Consider the following 21,793-nt stretch of genomic DNA (forward strand, 5'->3'; position numbering starts at 1 on the left):
GCTTAGATCTAAGTATACAGTACAAAATGACAACCTTCATTTTTTTATTGTATTATGACTATCCAAAGAGGATCTGCCAAGTTACTTGCATATCTTCACAATTACAGTATTTGCAGTAGAAAAATTAGACCATGGTATATTGTTTAAAAACATGTCAATCCAACATTCATGGAGAAGAAAACAATAGGTTTCATAGTATAGATGATAGACTATATACTTGTTAAAACATTGCATCTGATAAATAAGCATGATATCATTATAGACTCAGTTTGATGTTGAAACATTGTTATTTTAAGCAATTACTTTTAACCTGGTATTTTTAAGAGGGGTTATATCCCTATGAACGTGGGTGACAGATGCAGGGCTGGACAGATAGTTCAAAGGGAAGATTTAAATTATGTGTAGCTTTGGGGTTGTTAGAAGTAATTCTTTCTGCCTGTGATAGAGGAGACTTAATCAAGAATACTGTGTAGCAGTAAGATGGCAGATTTCTTCTGATTTTATCAGGGTGTCATAATTAGGCATTTCACTGGAGGTGTTTTCTGGATTTGGCAAGGCTTTACTGGAGCTTTGAGATAAATGGAACTGGGCAGCTGCCGCCTCCTGGAGAAGTAAATAGAGAGAATCAGTTTTCATTGTTATCAGTACCGCTGACCTCTGAAGACACAGATGTGAGCTCTCTTTTCAGAGGGAAAACAAGTATTCCCCCTCAAGGAAAAGGATGTTTGTAATGCAATAATATTAATGTTTGTTAAATAAAAAAAACGCCTAAGAATACTTCTACTATTGCTACCTGGAATCATTATTTATTGACCTGTGACTTCGTCAGAGCTTCAGCTGTGAGAGGAATATTACTAATGAAATCATGTAATGACATTTGTCATTAAAAAGTCACATTGCAATAAATAGATTCAGCATTCATTGAGCCCCCTTGTCTGTGTCACACTCACCGCTTCTGTGACAAGCTTCATTTTCTACTTAGCGAATCCAAGCCTGGGAGCTCCAGCCCCAGGAAGTTGTTAAAGCAATTAAGGGCTTCTGTCTCCCAGCACATTGCTTGGTTACCATAGTATCCTCTGCCTCCAAGTCTCTCCTGATGATGTCAGTATGCATACAGGGGTTGTTCAGAGCATCTGCGTGGGGATGATTCACTCTGCAATAAAGCCCCTCTCCCGTTGCTGGGTTTCCAGGGTGATTTTAGAAGTCCCTAGAAATGGAAGGTAAGTGCCTTCTTTTACATATCAGAGAATTATTAAATGTCTCTATTATTCTGTTTCAGTTTCTTGCTTTCTAAGATATACTACTGACTGAAATCATAGTACATGGGAGCATTTCAGCCAATTACATAGGACAGATACAGTTTCTACTTAAAGTGTGTGTGTGTGTATTTGTGTGTGTGTGTGTGTGTGTGTGTATGTGGTGTGTACATGTTTGCATGCACACGTGGAACAGACATAAAAAGAACTGTGAATGCACAATGTACTGCCTACTAGTCTCCCTGGTTAACAGCAACAGCAAACACAGTAGAGCTTTTAGTTGTAAACTATTTGAAAGATTTGAATCTCTTAAAGTATTTTGACAGGTGTCAAATGGGGCTATATTTTAAGTGTGTGAATTTTATATTTTCTGTTGATACTTTGTATATTTTATCCAGCTTAAACAATAGTAACATTTGAAAGGTCTAAGATGATATTGGAAGATATTGTTAGAGAGAAGCGCCAACTAAGGTTGAGAATTTACATGTTAGAGAAATTAAAACTGACATGGTAGGACAAAGATTTAGTTATGGCTAGATATATGAAGTTTAAAGTATATTGATAACCATTATTGCTTACTTATTTCATACTTAATGTTTTTCAAACTATCTCACAATTTGATAGTAAAAATAATGCTCCTATTTTGTGATAAATATAATTAGAGCATCATAAAAGTTTTCCATAGAACATATCTATGCTTCTTAAGGATAAGCCAGCTGTGTTCAGCTTTATGAAAAGAATGCTGTAGAACCACTTACAATATTTACATTGAAGAGCCATGAATGAATATTTCCCTTGAAAAGTTAGTTTTCTGTTTCAGTTATTTTCTACTCAGTATGCCTCAGCAATAAACAATAAATGACAGGTTTCTTCCTACCAATCTACTTCTGAATCTCTCCATTCTGAGAGTTCTGTCCATGTGATCATGCTAGTCATGCATTTATTTCTTCTTGATTTCCATGGGACTATTTTGGTGTACTCTGTAAAGAATATAATTCTGTATTTAAATGGAAGTGGTAGGTAAAGGCAGTTTCTAATTATTGCTGGCTAGCATTGCAAGAGAAAAAAGGATACGAATGGAGCGGATGAAGTAAGTAATGTTCCCATTTCTTTATTCTGTGGAGGAGGTAGACAGATGGCTTTTTGGAGGTGTTGGGAAATGGTTTAGACTGTCCATTTCTAGAGAGGCATTGATTAAAATTGGCAATTTTGTTTCATGTACTTTTGGAGTCTTCTGGACTATACCCTGCTGTCTAACTTTGCCTTATTTTTGTGTGAGATTATGTAAATAGACTGCTGATACTTTTCATTCACCCTTCTTTAGTCAGTGAGAAACACAGTTGTGAAAGCATGTAAAAAAAAAAAAGGTTAAAAATTTTAAATTTTATTACTTGTATGTGAGACTATGTCTTATCTTAAATATAAATGTTTACTTTGCAAGTTCCTTTCTACCCTGAAAGTATGTTAAAATGCTTTGACTTTTAATTTTTTTTACAACATTCATCCTTAATCCTGTTTATGTGTTTCAAAGTTTGCTGGTTGATAGCTATTTTAAAAATTCCTGAAATGTAGAGAGAAATCATGGTGCTATCTAATTTAGGTTATGGCATTTATATATTAAAGAAGTTGAATCAATTTAAACTGGTTCCATACTTTTTAAAACGCTTTTGTTGAAACACTTTCATAATGCTTCTGTTGAAAAGAAGACTATTATATTTCAGGGTATATTATATCAAGGCTTTGCTCTTTGTTGTATGAGTGTTTTGGGTGATATAATTTAGTCTATTGAGTAGCTAATTTTTTGTAATTGAAAAATACTTATGCAGCATGAACCCTTAAGATATCTATGAACATATTCTCCTGCTGATTTAACTGATACAAGTAATACAAGTAGCAGTTTATATAGAGTGTACTATGAAGATGACAGTTTTCTTCATACTTGAGTCAGGAAGTGGTTCCAAGCAGTTTTAGGCAGGGTGGTTTTAAAAATTGGTTTAGCAGAGTTTTCATTTATTTTTATGTCATAAAAAGAATGTTTTAAGTTTTATAGGTATTTAAACTTGTTCCTGCTGAAATATGGAAATACCAAGTCTGTAGACTTGGTAAAGCATGAGACAATGACGTATGGCAGAAAAAGGATCACTTTGGCTCTTACTAGAAAGACAAGTTAAATCAAACCACTATCCAAAAGAATTAGAGGAAGTTGTATGCGGAACATGGACCTGGAAATAAACATTTTGTCTGATGATAGGAGAGAAGTTCCAGTGTGAGGAATCGGTTATGTGCTTTGCCCAGTTTCTATGTTCATTCAATGGCAGAGCCAGGGCTGGAACCTTGATACCCACACTTACAGGCAGATTTTCATTTTCATGGCAGCGCACTCCCTCCTTAGTTGGAGTTCCCTAGTTGGAGTCGACTTTTCTCCCACAAAAGAAATGATTAAAATAAACTTTTCTCCCACAAAAGAAGTGATTAAAACAGTATAATAACTAGGAAAGTGTATTAATTTTCTCTTGTGACATAACAAATGACTTGCAAACTTGATTGTTTAAAGAATACAAATTCATTATCTTACAGCTCCATTGGTCAGAAGTCTGACAAAGGTCTCAATAGGCTACAAAATGAAGATATCAGCAGGGCTGCACTCCTTCCTGGAGGCTCTAGGGGATCATCCATTTTCTTGTCTTTTCCAGCGTTTAGACGCCACCTGCATTCTTTGGCTCATGGCTGCCCTCCTACATCTTCACAGCTAGGAAGAGCAAACCAAATCCTCATGCAGCCATCTCTCTCGTTGTCCACAGCTTGGAAAAGTTCTCCACGTTTAAGGACTTGGGGGATTAGACAGGACCCATCTGGATAACTGAGGATTATCTGTTCATCTTAAGGTCTTTAAATTTAATCACATCTGCAACCTGTAAGGTAACATACAATTCGTATTCACAGGTTCTGGGGATTAGGACACTGACATCTTTGGGGACCATTATTCTGCCCACCACAGAAAGATTACAAAATGCGTAGCTGATTCTATCAATACTAAATTCACAATTCATATATTTTTACTGACAACTATAAGTTAAACTGGTGATTGCCAATAGAGACCTTGAAATTTTGACCTAATTCAGTGGATGCAGTCTTCCCCAAGGATATTAAGATGCCTCAAGATAATTAATGAAGGAAAATCAGATTTAAAAGAAATGTTTCACCAACTCAAACATTCAATACTCTGAGGTACAGATGTGAGCCTTATAAAGTAACACTATTCTCAGTTTAATATTTTTAGTGAGAGGCTTACATCAGATGAAGTTAATTAAACGAAGTTGATTTGGGATTGTGAAAATTCCATTAGTTAACTCCTATGTGAATGAGCTTGGGTTTCTTTAGAAACTGAAGGGTAATGGCTGGGCCACTAGAGACCCACATGCGAGCGCTAGTAACCCTGAGTTTTGAATAACACTGTGGTTCATTGATCTGGCATGTAGCCATATGAGTCACAAGACCCAGTAGATGACTCTGGCAGGTACGCCCTGCACAGTTTCCTGGGAAAGGTCAATATATTATCATAATAAATAACGCTAGACTTGAGGCCACCAGCTGCAAAAATAGTTTCTTTTATTGTTCACATCCTGTCTTTATCATAAATTTGAGCCAATTCATGGCACATGGATCCATCTGTACTAAGCATAAGATAATTTATATCTAGTAGTAGTTTTTAAACCTTCTTTGCTAAACGCTAGTGGTGAAAGATGCAGAGGAGAAACTACTCTAGCATATTACTTTTGGACAGAAAGCCTAAAATTATGTTTTGCTGTGGTTCTCTCAAGGAAAGGGGATGGAAGGAAAACCAGCTGTTTTCCTGCTTATGTCCCTTTTTATTTTTAGGATCATTTTCTGGAGGACAGCTGAACAGTACCGTAGGACTCTTGCTTAGAAGGCAAGGGCTTGTGGAACATACATTTCTTTGCAAGAAGTAATTATTTTGACATTGATTCTTTTTGGTAGTAGAGAAATATAACAACCTTAGGATTCTATATAAAAGCAAAATCTGATTATTATACCATCATCATTGTTTGTCAATCAAAATATCGTTAAAAGAAAGATGTTTTCTGACAATGAAGTTAAAAATTAAAACCATTTAGTTACACAATTTGATAAACAACAAAATATCTATGTGTCTACAGAAAATGTCTCTATATGTAAAAATATATATGTAATTGAGTTTCTTTATGCATATATGAAACTCATGTCAATGTTTAGTTTCTTTTATCTATCAATAGTACATACCAAGTGCTAATATAAATAAATAGAACCCAAATACCTTTAAACATTTTTTCATATGTATACAGAATATTCAATTTGATACTGAATTTCCCCAGCTATGGTAAATTAGAGTAAGTAGAGATCAACTCTCTGATTATTTAAAAAGAAAGAAAAAAAAAGTCACTGAGCAGCTGCCTTCACTGTGATAGAAGAGACTGTTTAATCTTTAAATCATTTTGAACTGGCTCAGTTGCTTCAGTGATCCTTTAACTTTGTTAAAAATTATCTTAAAATTTTATCTTTGAGAGAATTCAGAGATAAAAGAACTAATGGAGATGAGACTTTTGAGGTTCTGAATGGTATTTGGTCAGTAGGTGGTGGATAAGATGGAAGGAGACTTCAAAATCAAAAACTTCAAAGAGGTATGATTTCTCATTGACTGTTTTGAAAACGAGTTTTAGGTCTAGGGGCATTTTTCTGAATGGCAGTAAAGACAATCAGGAAGTCAGTGATGGAACTAGGACGTAATCCTAAATCTTGCTGCTCTAAAGGCTCTGCAGATCTGAGAACGCTCACAAGCTCTACTCATTTTCCTCACTGACCTTACGTTGCATTCAGTTGTTTCCTTTAATTTATCGTTGGCTTTAATTTGCTTTTCATCTTTAAAATGGATGAAATTTGCAAAAAAAATTCTGATTTTTGACATTATTTGTGAAGAAAGTTCTTCATATTTTAATTTGTGGAATGCCCTTATTTCTGCCAATTTCTGCTATGGAAATGAAATTCTGTAACTTAGACCAATATTTTTCGTTGTTTCCTCTAAGGTAGTCTGCTTTGGAGTGAGGATTAATGGAAATTCAGGATACCCATTCTGCAAGCTAAATCTGTGGCGTGGGGCTATAGATAGAAGAAAGTTCAAGCAACAATACCTTGAAAGGTGTGAAGGCATGAGGACAGAGATTTGCCATCTTCTCAGAGGGGTTTGCTGTGACAACTGCTTCGCAGGACAAGCCAGGACACGGGAAAACTTAGAGAGAACTGTGCCCCATGCCTGGTGCTTTCTGTCTGTTTTAGATGACTTTACAAAAAAAGATAAGCCTGTGTTGGGCAGCAGTTTGGTTCCTGCTGGGAAGTAGATGTTTTTTTTTCTCCGTTTCAAGGGTGCAAGAGAGGGGAGGCAACTGGAGACCATCAGGCCGCCTTTAATATTCACCAACCCAAAGATTTTTATAAATTCAAGCCTACCAATAACAGAAACATGCCACTGATTTAAGCTTAAAAATTTCCCAGAAGTCTCAGGAGAGAAGGTGATAGAGGAGTATGACCTACCAGTTGGAATATTAGAGTATGACAGGAGTCATGCGGCATTGTTTTCCTTGCTGGCAAAGGTCAGTTTTGTCCTCTTCAATCAAAATGCAATCTCAGTAATTACTATTGAATGCTCTCGTGCATGGTGGTCACTAAGCACAATGCAGAATTAATCAAAGGACAGCGTGACCTTGGATTTCAAGGACTTTCAGCTAAGAGCAGAACTATATATGGAGAATAACTTTCTTATTATTTAATAACTATGGTATTGTTTTATTTCCATAATAATTTTTGCCAGGTGGCAAATTCCAGTTGGGATCTGAAAAATTCCTTTTATTTGCATTCGAAAAGTAAATTTTTCCTAAAATTCTAAATGACCTGATGTATTTACTTGATGTCATGCCTATTGTTACTTTGTTAACCTTTTGCCTCCCACCTTTCTTACTCTCATTACTAACTTTAAAACTCCCATATCTTTCTCTTGGGTTCTGTCATACAATGTATTTCTTTCTTTCCCATACACACCCACACATTCACACACAGAGTTACTTTACAATGAATGATTCCAATCCTAGCCCTTCTTTTTACTTTTGTTTCCATCTTCCTTTAGTCTCCCTAGGACATTTATTTTAAGCAATCCAACTCCTATTTATTGAAATCCTACTGAGTGTAACGCATCGTGCTATACTCTGAGGCCCCTGCCCCTGATTTTCTCCCACTGCAGACCCTTGCTTATACAGTTACCAGTATTTCCTTCTGATAGGTACAAGGTAGGTAAAACTAAGGGAGAGAACGGGCAGAGTGAAAAGACATGGTTGGTTATAGAGAGAAGAAATTGAAAATAGAATTTACGAACCAGGAAAAGGGGAACTGAAATAGAGCACTGACTTCGTGTTGGGAAATTCGGAGTCTTGTTACGTCAGTAGGACAAGGAAAAGAAGCAGCACCAACAGAATTATTTTGAGTGTTTTCTGAGGCATTTTATGATGAGCAAACTAGATTGCCATGTTTACACATTGAAACTTCTGCACTAGATTACCAGTTTATCCTTTTCAACTCGGTAACAACAAGTTTAAAATTCTCCGAACCTTATGTATCTTTGACATCATTGCAGCTATTCCACTATTCTGTCCATCATTTCTCAGTCTCGGCTGCCAGACTTTTAAAATTAAGTTCCTACATTCTATTTAGAAACAACTTGTGTTTTCTAAATGACACTTAAAAAGTCAAAGATCAATTTTTAAAATATATCTTATTTAACCCAATAAACAAATATTATTTTGCTGATTATTTCAACAAGTAATCAATATAAAATTATTAATAAAATATTTATGTTCTCATGCCAATAATCAACATATATTAAACTTGATAATTATTTACAATTACCTCCTACCATGTTAGCTCTCTGAGCATTTTCCAGTTAGGTCGAACCATTGTTGAAAGACTGATTGTGCAGAAACAATAGCTTGAAATTTGTCCAGACTTAGTAAAATGTTGAAAATTTGAAGAAGAATTGATTTTTCTGGTCAGTGTATTTTTTTTTATTGTAACAGTTCCCTCGTATTGATTTGTTTCCCAGTCTGTGGTCTTTTGTGTCATAGCAGGTATCTCACTGGTTATCTGCCTGAAGATTTTTTAATCTTGGCAGTAATGTCAAAGAAATGTAGCAGTTAGTGGCTTTTATACTTGGGATTTGGCAAAAAGAAAAAGATCATTCTTGATCTTGATGAAAGCTTTCACTGAGTTATCCAGAAATTTATACTGAAGCTTCCTGACAGCCAGTAATTATCAGATTGCAGTTACTTTTCAGAGGTGTTTATCCTCTCTGAGGTTTTTCCTATTGATCTGAATCATGAATTAACTCTCATGTTAATCCAGTAGTTTACCTCAGCAGTCTGTTTGCCAGCCTGTGTAAAATTACTACATTACTGCTAGACACACATTTTTAATTTTTTGCCTTAAAAGCAGCTTCGGGCTCAGAGAACTAGGCCTTCTCTGCTTCAAGGAACTTAAAGTGAGAGAGATGAGATGAGAACACAAGGACTGTGACACCTCACTGAGAGAAACACCTTATTTCTTTGCCCCACTTCACAGCAAAACTGCTCAAGTGTGGTCCATGCATTTGTCTATAGTTCATTTCCTCCTGGTCGCTCTTGAATTCACTCCTTTCAGAACTCACCTCTCCACCAAAACTGCTAATGATCATGAGTGGCTTTCAGGTCAATACTGTGGTCAGTTCTCAGTCCTTCTCAAACTTGACTTTCAGTATCATTTGAAACAGGTGACCATTCTCTACTCCTACAAGTACCATGTGCTTTTGGTTTTCCTTTAACTTTCTGTCTTCCCACTCTTGTTTGCTGGTTCTTCACCATCTTCCTGACTCTAATTTAAAAGTTGGAATATCTGAGGATGCAGTCCTTAGTCCTGCTTTCTTCTCTGTGGAAACTCACTCTCTTAGTGATGTCATACAGTCTTTTGGCTTTAAATTCTATCTGTACTATTTCCAAATTCATATTACTAGTCTGCACCTCTCTTGAACTCTAGACAACTTGAAGTATCTAATAGACACCCTAATTAGATCCTAATTAGGTCATCCCTTTATGCCAAACCTGCTCTTCCTATAAACTTCCCTTTATCATTTATCCCAGAAATAATCAATGGTAACATTTTGGTATGTACGTATGTCTTAACAGGCTCATGTGGGTATGTGTGTTTATTTCTCACCACCATTCATGAGATCATTTTGTATATACTGTCTTCATTCCTGTAACCCTACCCCCCACACCATTTACTATGAACACGTTTTGTGTACTCTTAAATAGTCTTTGGAAACCTAGCATTTAGTATCTACTTGGTTGTACCATAATTTATTAACGAGCCTTACTAGTGAACATTGAATTGCTTTCATTAGTTGCTGCTAGAATTTAAACTATTACTAGTTACTATCCCCATTATATTTAGTATCCCCATTACAGAAAAGACACAAAGTACCTCATCATTCTAGTTTTACACTATCCCAATATGATGGCCACTAAGCATATGTGGCTGTTGAGCACATAGATGTGACGAGTCCAAGTTCACAAGTGCTGTAAATGTAAAACACAAATTTCAAAGACAGTTCAAAAAAATGTAAAATGTCCTATTAATAATTTTTATATTGATTACTTGTTGAAATATTTGTTTATTGGGCTAAATAAGATATGTTTTAAAAATTGATTTCATCTTTGTCCGTTTACTTTTTTAAATGTGACTAAGAAAATTAAAAATGATATGTGTGGCTCACATTATATTTCTGTTGTATAGCGTTGTTTCAGTTGTTCAGGTAAAACACCTGAGAGTTATCCTTTTCTCCTCTCTTCCTCTTATGCGCCATATCCTGTTGGTGCTACCGTCAAAATATATCCCGAGTCTGACCACTTTTCTCCTCCACACTCCCACTGAGGCCTAAGCCACCATCAGCTCTTACTTAGATTCTTGCAACAGCCTTTTGACTTGTCTCCAGGCTTCTGCAGTCTAATCTCAATGTAGCGGCCAAAGTGATTGTTTTAAAGCATGTTGAATCATGTCTCTTCTGTCCTCAAAACCCTCCGTTGGCTTCTCATCGTATCCAGAGTAGAAGTCATGTCGTAAAAAAGCTGGTGCCCGTCTGTCCCTGGGACTTTATTTCTGCAAGCTCCCTATCATAAGCCAAAATCTTTTCCCTCTTTGGGTCTTTACATTCACACTGTCCTGGCCTGGAATGGTCTTCCTCCAGCTCTCTGCAGGGCCTCTGTCTTCACCTCCTCTGGGTCTTTGCTGCTTGGTGAAACCTGTACTGAACTATAGGATTTGGCAACTGATTGCACATGGGTATGGAGGAACAAGTAGTTAAAGATGACTTTGCCCTATTCCTCAGTGACAGAGTTGATGGGGAAAAAAGAAATGAGGAAACCTGAAGGAGGCAAGTTTTAAGGGAAGTTCATGATTTCTGTCTTGGGAAGTCTTTAGCTTGAAGAGGGATGTCCCCTGAATTCCTGAAATGTTTCCATGTGCATTTCGAGTCTCTTCAATAATAAGAACACATTTGACCAAACTTGGGCACTTGCTGCAACTGAATTCATGCTCTACGGAGGTATTCTGGGAAAGATAATAGAAAGAGAACACTGCTTTTACCAGTATTTGCCAGTGCAGATCTAGTGAACACAACTTTAGATTTGCATAAGGCAGAGACATTAATTACCCCCAAATAAGTCCAGGCCTAAGAACCACCTGGAGCATTGGTGAAAGAAATTATGTCTAGTGTCAAGTATTTGCTTGCTGCTGGTGAAGAAGGTTGAGATTGGCATGTTTAGAGCAGCCAGTGGACTCAAATTGAATTATTTTAGTCATGTATGCAAAGAAACTTAGACAATGCATTGCAAATTATTTTGGTTGTAAAATTGTATTTTCTACTTCGGATGTTCTTTAAAAACTGAAGTCTGCATGCCCTTGTCAATTCCAAAGCTTTTTGTACTGACATCAAAGAGCCATAAATAAAGGTGCTTAAATGCTTGGCTATTGTTTGTGGGCATCAGAGATAATCTCATCGTTTTCTTCTGGATATTTAAGGATAGACTCAAATTATTGACATTACTATTGACTTTATCTCTTAATAATTTAGTTTTTGTTAAGACCTGGTGCCAGATCTTCGTTAAGGTTATGGCTGCGCCTCAGAGGTAGCTTGCCATGGGATTTTTCACCTAAAATATAAGTTGAAAAGAAAGCTAATTAAACTTATACCAGGCTAAACTTTTAACCACTGTACAGGAAATGAAGAGATGGATATATTGTTACCAATTGTCTACTTCCCTGAACTGTCTGATGTAATTCATTCATCAGACATTCATTGTGAATCAACTGTTTGTCAAGTGCTATTTATCGATAACACAAACAAAAATTCCTGCCTTCACGGAGTTTACATTTTAGTGGCAGAAGACTGACATTAAACAACTAATTAAAATATTGACTGTTAGGGGATAATTAGTGCTAAGAAAAAATAATTCAGGAAGTAGAGGAAGGGAGGGATGGGGTATTTGTGTTTATGTTTGCAGTTGTAGTTTGGGTGGTCAGAGAATGACTCACTGAGGGTTACAATTGGACAAACACCTAAAGGAGGTGACAGATGGAAGAACAAGCCACGCAGAGGGCTGCAGGGAGAGTGTTTCGGCCACAGAGAACAGCGAGGGCTCAGGCCTTGCGCTGGTGTGTGCCAGACGCATTTGAGCAACAACCAGGAGGTCGGTATCTGTGGAGTGTGGTGACTGAGGGTGAGAGAAGCTAGAGATGAGGTCAGCCAGGTAACAGGAACCAGACTGTTCAGGTCGCTTTAGGTCCTGGTGAGAGCAGAAACCGCTGGGAGGTTTGAGCCCAGGTAGAACGTGGTCTGACTTGCCTTTCAAAAGCCTTACTTTGTCTGCTGTTTTGAAACTAGACTCTCAGTGGTCAAGAATGGAAGTGGGGAGATCCGTTGGGAAGAACTGTGATAATCTTGGTGAGCGGTGATAGGGACCAGGGGAGCAATGGAGGCAAGAGATCAGATTCTGAATGTATTTTGAAGGTAGAATGGAGAGAATTTGCTGAAGGATTTGAGTATGAAAGAAAGACAGGGATAAGGATGAGTCTAAAATATTTTGGCCTGAATAGAGTTTCTATAGAGTGAATAATGAACCCTTGTGTGATATTTCCTGATTGTTCTCAATGAAATCTAAAATAGTGAACTTTGGTAGTGGTTTTGGTAGCCTTGACTCATTTGTTAGTCCTCAAGGATTATGAATGTCAAAGAACTTACTTTCACTTACCTGCCGCTTTCCAAGATTCTTCTTTTTTTTATTCTTAATTTAAAATCCTCCTTCCCCCTGTAAAGAATCTATTATTTTCTGAAACATTTATCCATTTCTGTAGTGGATGATAGCTGCCTCCTCACCATTTTATTTAATTGGACTGTTGGCTGCAATTATAGGTATATTTATCCAGTCAGATACATTTACTTATATAGGGAAAAAACCCTTTAATGTAGCAGTATAACTAAGAGCATAGTATATTTTCTTCTACTCCAAATTTAGTAATTTGTTCTAATAAATAACTTGTTATATGGAGAACACATTTTCTTTTAAAAACATGATTATAATTTGTTGGAGCAGGGGAAAGGAATTGGGTGATGTGGCTTCTAGTCCTGTAAAAATATAAAGTTAAAAAAAAAAAAAAGGTAAAGCAAGCATACCAGTTACTGAAAACTTTCATTATAAGCATTAGATTGGATGCCTAGTTACCCTTGTTGGTGGATGAAGTAGCATTTAATTGAGGCTCAGGGTTCCGATAATTATAAAATGGTGGTGATTTTAGGGTTATAATCGTGATCATTGACCTGTTTCAAAAGTTTTGTATCTTTAGAACATTTTGAAAGTGTTTTTCTTGATGTACACAATTCTGAATTATCCATGTTTATGGAAGTCTGATAATGAATTGATATCTGAATTCCATAGTAAATCTGAAAATTGACTCAAAGCAAGACGAAGTCTTTACCAATGCTATGAAAAGGTAACATACAGTAACTGTCTTGTCACTACTTATTCTAGGAATACAAAGGAGAGATAATATTATGAAAAGGTAGGTAGCATTAAGTGTGTGGGATAATTTAAATAAGAAAAAAGTAGATTATTTTAGCAAACGGTATTTTTCTAAAAGATTGGGTAAACTTTTCTGATTATTCAAAATTAAAAGAACCAATTCTTCAATTAATTATAAAGTAAACCAAAGCTTTTATACAATATCACTAAGAGCAGCCATTTCTGTCCCATTTCAACACGATCCAATCTTAAATCTTTTTTCTACCCTGTCTCCTCTTTAAGAGACTCACCCATCTCCATGTCCTTCCTTTCCTTCTTTTCGTCCCCTGCTTCCTCCTCCTCCTCTTCATTCCCTTCTTCCTCCTACTCCTCCTGCTTTTCCTCTTTCCTCTCTTGTTTCACTGCCAAACTGCTACCCACTTCTTCACTTCTCATTCATTCACCCAACTTGCTTCAATCCTGTAACTAGTCTGTAAAAAGTCACCAATAATTATTAAATGGCTAAATGTGAAATGCCCTTTTCAGACCTTATCCCAAATAACCTCTTGGTAGCATTTGACCCTGTATGTTTCCATTCCCAAGAGATAAGTAGGCATGAGGAAGCATTATGAACTGTCAAGTGTCCCTGCCTTTCCAGATGCCACCTTCTCTTTGGTCTGTTCTTCCCCTCTGCCGTACTTGTCCCAGTGAAAGCCCATGATCTCTTTGAAAGTCTCCCTGAATCCCAACAAGATTAATACTTTCCTGCTCTCTGCCACCACTCATGCACCTTGTTCAGATGTCTTATTATTATGTGTGGCTTTGTTTTGCATTAACCCCTTAGCTAGACTCTGAGATCCTTTAATGCAGGGGCCATCTTTATTCATCTTTATACCTCAACTCTGAACATATAATAATAAGCACTTGATCAAGTGCTTATTAGATGAGTGAATTAATTTTGTTACAATGTACATTCAGAGTTTAGAAATCTTTTGTCAATATATGTGTAATGTTCATATCTCTTCTCAAACTTCAAAACATAACTGAAACTTTGAGATCCTAGGATTCTCTAAACTTACTCTCTTATCCTTGATGCCAGATATTTGGTGCTAGTGAGAGGGTGGAAGACAAGACTGAGTTGGGAGATACAAGTGGAAAGACGAAGGAGAGCTTTCCCTTTAATCCTTCCCCATATAAATCCCAGTCACAGAGCACTCCCGAAACTCACCCTCCAGGGTAGAAGTGCCAACTTTAAGTTATATCTGTACTTTTACATTTTCTGCTCACACAGTGATCAAATAAAGTGAGTCCCAGAATAAATTCATTTATGAGAATAATAGCAAAGAGAAAAACAAAATAGAACAATGAAACAACCTAATATCATTTGGGAGAAAATGAATAGTGTGTCATTTGTTAGAAAAGTTCTGAAAGTTCTGGCATTTCTTTCAATAAAATAAACTTTTATAATAATATGAATATAGGAATGTATTAACAAGTATAATAATATAAAATATATATTTATAAGCCTGTAAATTTTCTCATTTTATTGAATTTTAGTAGGATGACTCTTAGGTGTCCAAAATATTTAGGTAATAATTTACTTTTCAAATCTTACCTCTTCACTTTTACAAATATAATTCTTTCATATATATTAGAATTGCCTTAGAGAAAGAGAATAACACATAGAGCTGCAGCACAAAAAAATATTTTTGAGAGGACAGTCATACTGTCACTAGATTTTGTTCTTAATTGACAGTGCTATATATATATATATATATATATATATATATATATAATTTAAAATGCAATATATATGTATATATATGTGTGTGTGTGTATATATATTTGCCAGGACTCTATGGCAATTTTTACTTTCATTTATAAAAGAAAGTATGTATTATGTCTCTTGTACTCTATGAAAATGTGCAGCTCTGGCAGTTACACTGGATGGTTTTGCTGTACTAATTAAAACACAGATGGAGCTCATTTCTTTCCCAAGTGTTTGATTGGCAGATACTCTGTGATCAACACTTCTCTCAGCTGAACACATCGACACCATCTGCCTTCAGTCGGCTTGGAGAGAGTGGTTGCAGTGGAATTTCCTGCTCATCATATGAGCTAGTTTTAATAGAGTATATTCCTCTATTGAAATCATGAAATGATTTATGAAAAATTACATATGATATGTAAGGGTTTTTCAGGAAAGTTGGTTTGTAATTTAATGACATATTCACTAATAAATATTTTTTTGAAATCCACCGCTCCCTTTTTCTGATTAAAATATTTACAGCATAACATCAAATCTCTGTATCTTAAAATGTTAAAGATTCTAAACAAATTGAATGGATGAGGCATTTTGTTTGTAGCAAGGTTGTTAGAGATAATTTCAGATTAGAGTCCTATGTTTTGAACCGTTAGTGCAAGCACTAGTTACAAATAAAAATATTTTAGTATGCTGTCTCCTAAACCCAACACTAAAACACTTTAGAAGTGTATGCTAATTTAAAATTTTTGTTTATTTATAACTGTTAGAAATAGATTATGATAAATAGTACTTCTTTATTTAAATATCAGGATAGGAAATGGATAGAAATTTATGTTTATCTAATTTTGATGCAGATGAGTGAATGTAGTTTGATTATTATGTAGAAAACATACATTTAAGACATTGGAGGCACAGAAAAAACTAACATTTTTAAAAAGAAGAGGAAAAATATATTTAATTGTCCTAGAAAGGTATTTTGGACTGTGTACTTGTACAAACATATAGTCTAGAGTTGTAAAGAATGCACATGTATTACGCATAATAACATGAATTCTGTATATAATTAAATAATGGAAAGCTGATTTGAGTTCCCCCTTCCCTGTCCAAAACGCTAAATAATTATGATTGCCAAGATGAAAAACATGCTATGTGATACTTATGGGGGAAACTGAATGGATTAGATAATTGCAGACAGAATGTTAGAACAAAGAATAAAGGAATCAGATTGAAAAACATTCTGCAGAACCCTGGAATACACTCATTATTTATGGTTCTTGTGGAAACCCACTTATGGTAAGGGGCAAGAGTGACTTTTGGACTTTGGTAAGAATTTGAAGATTCAATTCATAAAGCTAACCACTTCACAGTTGGAGTGAAATATACAATGCATTTCGGAGGTTAACCGATAGAAAAGAAGGAAAATAATTATGAATGTATAGCAATGCATCATCTTCTATTACCAGGAAACTTTAAAGGAAAACTTTGAATTGGCCTCTCATTTTGTTTGAATATGCCAAAAAAATGTACACTCACAACTTGTATTCATCTTTTGTTGTCGGTATATGTTGAGTTTTACAATTTTAATAGTTTTTTCCTTTCTTACAATGTGTATACATTTTTTTGACACCCTCTGTATAACCAAGCTTGAAATTTTTCAAGGTAAGAAACGGGAGTGAGAAGGAAGAAAAAGTTTTAACATTAGTTATTTAAAATGCATTTTAGTTGATGTAGTAAACATTTATCCCGAGGAGCCTATATTCTCAAGAGGGAAAGATGTGAATAATTTTGATACAACAAACTGGGATAAGTACTATAAACAAAGTGTTGCAGAAGTTCAGAGAAGGGAGTTCCCAAATTAAAAGGAGCCCAGACCACCTGAACATAAATTCATTCTCTTAGATTCCCCTGCTTAGTTTGCTCTGTCTTCTTTCCCAACCAGTTTCTTTTTCCTATGCCAGTTTTAAGGTGTTGATATTTTCTATATATTTTACATTTGCAAATACCTATTTGTTATGATTATTCTCTTTCTCTCTCTCTTTCTCTTCATCCATTATCATTTAGTTAATAATAACCAACATTTTTTGAGTATTTAACTGCGTGCCAGACACTGTTCTGAGTAATTTCTCATTTCATTCTCACAGCAGCCCTGTGAGGAAGGTACTATTAGTATTACCTTATTTTGCAAGTGAGGAAACTGCCTAACATGACCCAGCTAGTCCAGGAGAGGGATTGGGATTACCCCAGGCAGACTAGCCCCAGACTCCTGTATTCTAGTGCCATTTAAACCCACCCAGCTCCTAGAACCACCCTGAGTGTGAAGAGTAAATTCCCCACCTCCTTCACTACCCCCATTTGGATCAAAACCAAGGAAAGGGCAGCAGAAGAGACTGAGAAGACAGCCTCGTGATGAGAACTTAAACTTCAAAGAGGAAAGAGGAGCCGAGGAGGGCAAATGATAGCCCCAAGAGCCTGGGCAGGAAGGAGACTGGTTTTGTCCAGGCCCCCGCCCTGGCACACAGCCATCTTTGCAGTGCACAGACTCCCTGCCCTGCTTGCCCACCATGTTCCTCCACCTAATTCCAGTCTATGTCCCTCTACCTATGTCCAGTCTGAAGGCTGATGGGCACCCGAGAGACTGGTGAGGAAAAGTACTTCTTGGTGGAAATGAAATTTTATTTTATTAATTGTTTTTCCAGTAAAAAGGGATTTATGAGCACCTGGACGAGGTGTTGAATGTGTTGTGGAAAAGCAGATCTCTTACTTCAAACACCATAGGAAGTGCATAGGCCTGCGGGAATGTGAGTTCCCTTGTCTAAATCCCAGGTTTTACACTAACTTTCTTTGTAGGTAATATGAGGGACCTTGGCTAAAAGTTGTAGAGTCCCTACCAGCTCTGAGAAAACTTTATGATATAAGGAACTTACAGTCTATTTGAGCAGATATGAGAAATAGGTATAAAAAGTTAAATATAGGGAAAACTCTTATAAGGTAAAATAAATAAGAATAGAGGTTGCCCATGGGGGCTTGAGGATTGATGGAATGCGAGCTGCCTACTGATACGGTGCTTACACAGATGTATAATTTGTTAAAACTCATTGAATTGTACATTTAAGATGTGCATTTCATTCAAATACACAGCAAAGGAATAAAAAGTTAGGTAATGTAATGATGCATGTTAAAGAAAATGTACCTCTTCCTCAAAAAATTAAAAATAGAACTACCTTATGACCCAGCAATTCCACTCCTGGGTATTTATCCAAAGAAATCTCAAACACGAATTCAAAAAAATATATGCACCCGCATATTTACTGTAGCTACTATTACTATTCACAATAGTCAAGACATGGAAACAACCAAAATGCCCATCAATAGATGATTGGATAAAGAGATTGTGGTACACTTATACAATGGAGTATTACTTTGCTCTAAAAAAGAATGAAATCTTACCATTTGCACCAACACGGATGTACCTAGAGGATATTATGCCAAGTGAAATAAGTCAGACTGAGAAAGACAAATACCATATGACTCACTTATATGTGGAATCTAAACAACAGAATAAATGATAAAACAAAATAGAAATAGACTCAGAGATACAGAGAACAAAGTGATGGTTGCTAGATGGGAGGGGGTTGGGTGATGAAGAAGAGCTGAAGGGATTAGAGAGTACAAATTGGTAGTCACAAAATAGTCATGGGGATGTGAAGTGCAGTATGGGGAATATAATCAATAATGTTGTAAAGACTATGTGGGTGCCAGATGGGTACTGGACATACCGGGAGGATCACTTCATACACTGTGCTTGACCCCTGCGCTGTACAACTGAAGCTGATGTAGAATAATATTGAATGTCAATTATAAGTAAATAAAGCATAGGGAATATCGTCAGTGGTGTTGTAACAGCTATATATGATGTCAGAGGGGTAGTAGACTTGGGGGGTTATCATTTTGTGGGGGTTGTAAATGTCTAATCATCGTGTTGTTTTATACACCTGAAACTAACATAATTTTTTTTAAAAAAATGTACCTCAAATCAGTGCAGAGGTACCAAATACCAAACTCCAAGGAAGGACCGACCAGAGATGCTAGAGAGGTGCTGAGTTCGGAAGGTGGCCTAAGATTGCCCAATAACAGACACGGCTTTTTTGTGTGCATCGTATTATTTTGCTTCCCTTAACTATTTTTGTTTCTTGAAATATTTATAAGACTATTTGACTTTTTTTCTCTTCCCTTGTCTTTTATAAATTGCATCACATTTTTTATCCTTTTAAAAAATTGTTACTTAGCTGCTGCTATCTCTTCAAATGACACTCCATAGTTTCTTTTTTAAACCCGGCAGTTACTGTAGAAGGCTTACCCTTCTATACAATTTTTGGCACATAGTTAACACTCCATAAATATTAGTTATACAGAACTGTTGAGTTTACATCACTATTTGTGCTTCAGCGTGCTACATGTTTTTCTGTTTAACCAAGTACATGTACTTCTACCTACTTCCACCCTTTTTCTACTATAGAGAGATGATGTGTTTGTACACTTTCAACTATTCCTTTAAAATTTGTTTCTTTCCCCCCCTTATTTAAAATTCTTATATTTGCTTAAAATCTTCAATTTTTATTTCACTGTCTCCTTTCATTCTGGTGGTCAACTAACTTACGCACATGTGCACGTAGCAAATTAATAGTGACTGTGATTGAAATTGGTTCTTTTGTTATGTCCAGTCTAAAAGTTGTTGGCCGTGCGTGATCTGCTGTTAAATGATGCCACTGTTAGATGATAATATAATTATACGTGCATTATGCAAAAATGTCTTGCATTAAATAAGGTGGAAAGATTGAAGGAGAGGGAAGAGATGAAAGAAGTTGGAATAACCCTCAGCTTCCCAGATGAAGTATTAAGCATGGGAGGAAACATAAGATAAGGGAGGGCGGCAATGTCTGCCCTGCTCAGGAGGGTCCTCACATTCTATACTATCCCAGTGCCATTAAGTTAGGCGATCTAGATTTTTGCTGGTTTGAATCCATTCTGGGCCATGCTGATTTAGTGGGGGTTATTTTGGGTTTTCTTTTTACGTCAGTCCCCTTTTACCTAAGTCCATGCTCAATGTTACTTATTTCCAAAACTCAAATGGAAAAAAAAAGACCTTAGAAAGTGACGGTGACAGCAGGACATGGAACTGTGGCATAAGCATCAGTAGTTGGCGATTGTCAGACAAAACTGAGATGGGCAAGTGACACAGGCGGCGAGTGTGACCAAGGTTTGGTTCAGGAAATGTGCTCCTGACTTCTCGTTCTGCAGCAGAGCAAGGCATGTTGGACTCGCATGCTCAGGCAGCTGGGAAGGGGAAAGGATGGGGGCAGGCACAGTAGCTTCCGTGAGGGTAGCCGTGGCCCCCAGGACAGCTGTCTAGCTCCAGACTGCCCCAGGGGATTAACTTGAGTTGGTTTTGACGTCTGAATGTGTCCACTCTAAGAGTTTTGATAGAACAGGAATAGGCTATGGGCAGTCTGACGTTATGGAGATATAGGGATGGGATTTGAACATTTTATGAAGCAATAAACATGTTTCTGAGGTACTTTGTACAATTTTTAAAATCTTGATTCTTGATGGTATAATTCAGTGGGTGGCCAGGTTAGATTCTAAACCCCAAGGTTAATGAGTCCCCACCTGGGTTAAGCAAAGCTTCTTTGAAGTGAAGAGAAGCCCAGCCTCACTTCCTTTTTCTAAGGCTCCTGGATTATTAAAATCTGAATGCCAAAATCAGGTTTCAAAAACTGGCATATTATAGATGTCTACATTTAACTTGTTAAACTCCTCTTAACACAGACATAAAACTCAATGGCTGGAGATGTAATGTAATTTGAGGATAATCTTAGAAGTCCAAATTTAAGGTTCTTCAGCTAATCAAATTATTCTCTGCTTTCCCGCTGCCAACCTTCCATAATTTCTGAATTATGGATATTTAAACTTTTCCAGTGGATGTGATAGAGGTTATTTTATAGAATTATACAATATTGAAAACCAAAAAAAAAAAAAATCTCAAAAGTTATTAGGTTGGTGCAAAAGTAATTGCGGTTTTTGCAGTTATTTTTAACCTTTTAAACCACAATTACTTTTGCACCATTCTAATATTTCCTTGAAATAGAAAACTTTGGTGGGGAGAAAGAAGACTGAATGAGGAGTATAGTCATAGAGGAAAATGGAGAAAATATAAGGAAAGGAAGGCTTCAAAACAGAGTTAAATACAGGTGACAGGTTACCTAATTAATTTTATGAAAGTAGAAATAAATCACTTAAAAATTCATGAGCTTTAGTGTCCTCTTTTTTTTTTTTTTTTTTTAAGAAATGTAAACTTTCTAGAATAAGGCCTTTCTCTAAATAAACAATTTTTGTTTTATGATTCATGTTGTTAACATATTGCTGTTAGGTCTAAAAACATGTCTAGATGCCACATTAGACTTTAGGAGACCCTGTATGATGCTTAAATGGTCAGGAAATAGGAAACAACCCACTGTTGATATACGTCTGATTTGTTGATATACGTCCTTTGTGAGCTTCATAAGATCCCAGAGACTCAACAGCTGGAGAGGAATTGCCTTTTTTTACCTGAGCATTGATGCTCTGTGGGAGCCCTGCAGGTGCCT

At 36.3% G+C, this 21,793-nt stretch overlaps 1 protein-coding gene across 41 annotated transcripts in view; it reads left to right on the forward strand.

Annotated features, from left to right (window-relative positions):
* The window catches only part of PAM (peptidylglycine alpha-amidating monooxygenase), a 261,122-nt gene that overhangs the window by 45,226 nt on the left and 194,103 nt on the right, over window positions 1–21,793 (forward strand). The window contains exon 1 of one of the 41 annotated variants that reach the window (XM_019727936.3): window positions 1,100–1,220. The exons of 39 other annotated variants lie outside the window; for them this stretch is intronic. The gene's annotated coding sequence lies outside the window, so the exon portion shown is untranslated. Of the gene's footprint in view, window positions 1–1,099; window positions 1,221–21,793 lie in introns of those variants that run through there. One more of the 41 variants, XM_019727934.3, reaches the window with a different exon arrangement.

This window comes from Rhinolophus sinicus, chromosome 3 (assembly GCF_057876585.1).
Source record: "Rhinolophus sinicus isolate RSI-liver-muscle chromosome 3, RSI-T2T, whole genome shotgun sequence".
In the NCBI taxonomy this organism is placed as follows: Eukaryota; Metazoa; Chordata; class Mammalia; order Chiroptera; family Rhinolophidae; genus Rhinolophus; species Rhinolophus sinicus.